The following is a 6,427-nucleotide window of genomic DNA, read 5'->3' on the forward strand; positions in this document are numbered from 1 at the left end:
ACGACTTTAGACGCAATTTTCATGCGGTTTTACGCATGCTAGTTCATGCGGTTTCCCACGCATTCTGCATGGGGTTTTTTGCGCGTATGTTCGCGGGTTTACGCACAGTTGTTTGCGCAGGCTCCTGTGAACTTATTTTCCACAGCATAATGAGAAGTTCGATACGATACTTGACAAAAATATCATACCGAACTTGGGGGACTTGATGACGTAGGGTTTGGCCCAATTAGGGTCTACGTAATTAACTTGGGCCCCAAGTCAAGTAACCCTAATTCCCATCTGTAAATATGGGGCAAAACCTACATCAAGTTCACACGCTCCCAATCGCATACACCCTCATGCGGTCATTCAATATCGCCTCTCACTCTCTCAATGAAAGCACGCGGCAGTCATAGCCGGATCTTCTCCATGATCGTCTTCACGATCGCAACTCTAGGGTTTTTACCTACGAGTCTTGTAGGGTTTTTTCTCCCTTTGCCGTCGATAGGGTCCGACTATCGACCGGCGGGCAAATCGTTGGCCACCCTCCCGAGATCATCATCTCGGGTACGGGTTATTCACGATAACCGGACCGGAGATCAACGACGTTGATGCCAAAAAAAAAACCCTTTCGTATTGATGTCCGTGTGTATGTTTTCCCTTGGAAAAAATATGCATGAACATATACTACATACATATATATGTATAAAATGGACACGCCACACCAATATCAAATACCGCATACCGAAGCATCCATGAATAAGGCAACTACACTAAGCATACCGTACGATCTCTAAGCAACAAGCTAAAGATATCAACAAAATATAAGTTCACCAACGACGATGTGAACAACGCCAAATAAGCTACACCCGGAGGGTTAGCCACATCACAACAATACGTCAATATGTATATGTATATATATATATATATATATATATATATATATATACAACAATATATAAACGCCCAAGGTTAACCAATCATAAAAAGGAATGGTACTCGAATTTTCCATCGGTGTTCATAACAACCGTTAGTGTACAACACATATATCACTAACCGTTAGACAACACATATCCGTTTATAAAATCGTTAGTGTACAACACATATAACACTAAATTGGACAACACATATCCATTCATAAATCATTAGTGTACAACACATATAACACTAAATTGGACAACATATATCCATTCATAAATCATTAGTGTACAACACATATAACACTAAATTGGACAACATATATCCATTCATAAAACCGTTAGTGTACAACGCATATATCACTAACTTGGACAACACATATCCATACAATAAACCGTTAGCATACAACACATATATCGCTAACTCGGACTACATACATCCGTTCATAAAGGCCATAGTGTACAATGACATATATCACTAACTTGGACATCACATATCCGTTCCTACAAATAAATACATTATATACATACATGTATACTTATTCCACTCACAACCACGTGTGATAATGTACACCCAAAGTGTGTACTTCGCCAAAGGTGGTCAACCAAAACGCACAACCGTGCCAATTGGACCCATACACAAGTCCATCAAATCCACTTATATGTGAGGTGAGCTCTATAGCCGAGAATCACTTCACCCGACCCGCACCCATCCTACGCATACATATGTACATAGGATATTAACACTCACCTTGAAGTCTTGATGAATGATTCCAAGTAATCCGCGACTCGTCAATGGAAAGTACCTATTCCATTATCACGAAACAAGCAACACAATTAGGGTTGACTTACAAACCAACCCAATTCGACACTTAGTGCCATTTTGACCCAAATGCACTTCCAAGCACAAACCGTGCCCAAACTAACCAATAATCACTGACACACTTGAGAATGGTCTTAATATGCCAATTAAACCCAATCATAGGTGTTAAACACCTATCTTGCCCATAATGACACTTAAACCCTAATTTTGACCCAAAGGAGTCAACATCGCGCCGTTAGCGAGTTTTGACACCAAAACATATTTAACTCGGTTTTATACTTCAACTTAATACATTTTAAGTTTATAAACCTCATTAAATCGACAATTGGGTCATAATCATCACCAAACCCTAATTTTGACTCTAGTCAAAATTAGTCAACCTAAATTCACCTAAAGTGGTTCCAACACTTCCATAATCACAAAACCTAGTGATTAAACTCAAGATTAAAGCCTAATCAAGGCCAAATCGTCAACCAGCTCAAAACCCGCCAAGTGACAAGAATAACTAGTCACCATAAACCCATTTCATCATCTAAGAGGGTTTCACAACAAATCAAACTCAAACCCTAACTTGAATATCAAATCTAACAAATGTAATTCGGAGTTTGAACTTACCAATACCACCAAAATGATGCCGTTGACGAGTAGAACAACTTTAAAACCCGAGCTTTGGTGAGAATCCAACTCCTTCTTCTCCAATTCAAGCTCTCTCACTCTAGAACCCTTCCTCTCTCTCTAGATATGGATGAGAGTGTTTGTGTGGGTGAGAAATGAGCTCCAATGGAGTTCTAGATCAGTTTTGGTGACCCTAAACTGACCCTAAATGAAAATACCAAAGTACCCCTCATTTAAACCTTTTAAAAAGGCTGAAAATTGCATCAGACGGGATCAACGCGCAGCGCCATAAGGTGGAGCGCCGCTCCGACCTACAGGTCAGTTTTCAGAAACTAGTTTTGGCCATAACTTTTTGACCGTAGCTCTGTTTTCGATGAATCAAATATCGTTGGAAACATAATAAGATTTTCTTTCCAATGGTAAGGCTTTGAAACATCAACACAAACTTTATTTGGGGTTGAAAATATACGTACACACCTTGTCACTTCAGACAACGTCCAGTTTCCTTCGACGTTCGAGCAAGCAACACGTACGTGCTTCGTACACTTCATACACGCATCGTACACCATAAATACATTATGTACAATAAATATTTGGGTCTTACAACTCTCCCCCACTTAAACTCGATCACGTCCTCGTGATCCTCGTCACTTAACCATCCGGACCTACACTCAAAGGTTTTCAACATATGTTCCAATCCGACTTTCTTAGGCAATCCTTCCCAATAATCGCCTTTAACAACTAAATCGTCACCCGCAATTTAACAAAATCACCATCCGAGCACTAAAAACCTGCTCTTTTCCCCATATCGGGAGAAACTCAACCAATCTCGTACCGAGATATCAATTCCTTAGCGTACCTTTACCAAGGACAATGCTAAAAGCGACCAAGTCTCAACCTAAAGTCAACAATCCGAACGTTGAAGATCGAACCACAAAAATCCTTACGGATTACACTTACCACAAAACATCCTTTGTAGCGCGCAATACAACCAATACGCCACTAACCTAACATCATAAGCAACGGCTAAGACCGATAGCGTCCAAAACGACTATCGCAACACTAAACCCAAGGTTTACAAAAATTGACTATTGTTACACCCGTAATAACATGTGAGTGAAACACGGCTATCGCCTCACTAATCCCATGACATGGTCCTCACGACCCCACCATCGGCGTATAAAACCACCGTTAGTTCACACAACGTGGTCCTTACGACCCCACCATTGGCGTATAAAACAACCAATAGACCACACATCTGAAAGGACCCGTTCATATACATTATAAACGATTCACAATAGTTGATTACATCGCGAGGTATTTGACCTCTATATGATACGTTTTACAAACATTGCATTCATTTTTAAAAGACAAACTTTCTTTACATCTAAAATTGACGGCATGCATACCATTTCATATTACATCCAACTATAATTGACTTAATATTAATCTTGATGAACTCAACTACTCGAATGCAACGTCTTTCAAAGTATGTCATGAATGACTCCAAGTAATATCCTTAAAATGAGCTAATGCACAGCGGAAGATTTCTTTAATACCTGAGAATAAACATGCTTTAAAGTGTCAACCAAAAGGTTGGTGAGTTCATTAATTTATCATAATCAATCATTTCCGTAATAGTAATAGACCACAAGATTTCTGTTTATAAATATATGTACACTCGCAAGTGTATAAAAGTATTCTATAAGTTGTAGGCACCCGGTAACAAGCCTTAACGTTCATGTTTTACCCTCTGAAGTACACCAGATCAGGTGTATTTAAAATAACCTTGAAGTACTAAAGCATCTCATAGTTAGGATGGGGTTTGTCAGGCCCAATAGATCTATCTTTAGGATTCGCGCCTACCGTACATAGACAAGTAGTTTAATGTTACCAAGCTAAGGGTATATTTCTGGTTTAAACCCACATAGAATTAGTTTTAGTACTTGTGCCTATTTCGTAAAACATTTATAAAACAGCGCATGTATTCTCAGCCCAGAAATATATATAAAAAGGGAGCAAATGAAACTCACCATACTGTATTTCATAGTAAAAATACATATAACGTCATTTAACAAGTGCAAGGTTGGCCTCGGATTCACTAACCTATATTAAGTATATATATTTATATGTTGGTCAATATCTGTCTAACAATTTAGGTCAAGTCGTAGTGTATCACAATCCTAATGCTCGAGACCGACATGCAAAAGTCAACAAAAGTCAACTTGACCCAAAATGACCTCCAAAATCTATACATGTTTATTATATAACTTATATATAGTCGTTTTATATATTTAAATATATTTATCAGATCTTATTATACTAAATAATAACAGTCATTTATTAATAAATAAAAATTTATATTTAAATTTATATATGATAAAAATATACTTTTATATATCTCAAGTAATAAAATTTATAAAATTCACTTAATATCATAAAAATATAATGGTATGTATTATTAATGTAATTATATTACGTGTGGTAAAAATATCTTTGTACGCATATTTATTTGATTAAATAATATTGATAATAATAATAATGATAAAAATAATAAAATGATAGTTTCAATAAAAATATTAATTTTTAGTAATAAAGATAATTTTAGTAATAACATCAACTGATAACAATTATAATAACCGTTTTAATAATAATATTAAAATTAATAATAATTCAGTTGACCATATCTTTTAATCCGTTCATCGAACCCACACGATTTCTAAATGAAAAGTTATTAATTTTTCTTTAGCTTTTCAACGACATGCATATCATATACCTTATCTCGGTAGCATATGTATCAAATTCGTGATTTATCATAAACTATTTAACGACGAAACTAAGCATACAAACATGCATAATCATATATACTCGAGCACTAGTCAGGGATACACTATTAATATATAAAAGATAAGATATGAATGCTCACGTATCAATATTGTGATTCAATATTTCAGGAAAGTACGTAGACGCAATGAAAATGATAAACGTTAGGTTGACCTCACGAGCAATACCCTCGAACAATACCCATAACCTCCATAGCTATAACCCATAATTTCCTTAGCTCTATCCCGTTTGAAAACTTATTTTGAAATCGTCTGAATATAACTCCATCGTAGTATTTTATGTATACTAATAATATCTTGAAATAATACTAAGTAAATATATATATGTAATTTGATTGAGAGAGTTTAGAGAAATATATTTTCAAATTTCTATGAAATAATGAAACCTATTGAATTCTATTTATAATAGATTTTTGAATTATTAAAGTGAATTATTAAAGTATGAATTATTAAAGTGAATTATTAAAGTATGAATTATTAAAGTGAATTATTAAAGTGTGAATTATTAAAGTGAATTATTAAAGTATGAATTATTAAAGTGAATTATTAAAGTATGAATTATTAAAGTGAATTATTAAAGTATGAATTATTAAAGTGAATTATTAAAGTTAAAGTAAAGTAAAAGTAAAGTAAAAGTAAAGTAAAGTTAAAGTATAGTAAAACTATAAAACTATGTACGTATAATACGCGTATAAATATATTTAATATTAATTTAAATCGTTATATCATAAAACATTTTAGAAAAGTAGAATTATATATATTCATAATAGGTTTCAAGTTTTTAAATTACAATCTGTTGGTGAAGCATGTGATAAAGTCCAAAGGTTTAATAAACATATGAAATCATCTTAATGAAAAATGTCGAGTTACTTAACTTGTCGATATCCAACATCTAAGTTATTTACACTCCACGTTCTTACTTATAGATCACTTTACCATTTTCCGAATATTGTCAAAAAGAATAGATTTCTTAAATCACAGTGGACCTCATAACATTGGCCCGTAATCATATCATAATGTATCTGATAATTCAATCATTTGATATTATCTCTTAATTCTGTCGATAAATATATCGAAACAAATACGTTCATGTAAAGTATCATATATATCAAATACTTTGTTAATGTTTTCAGTTATTATATATTATATATACATATCTATATACACATAATTGTTCGTGAATCATCGAACACGGTCAAAGGGTAATTGATTACATGAATGTAGTTCCAAACTTTTTGAGATTCAACATT

This window comes from Rutidosis leptorrhynchoides, chromosome 1 (genome assembly GCF_046630445.1).
Source record: "Rutidosis leptorrhynchoides isolate AG116_Rl617_1_P2 chromosome 1, CSIRO_AGI_Rlap_v1, whole genome shotgun sequence".
NCBI classification, from domain to species: domain Eukaryota; kingdom Viridiplantae; phylum Streptophyta; class Magnoliopsida; order Asterales; family Asteraceae; genus Rutidosis; species Rutidosis leptorrhynchoides.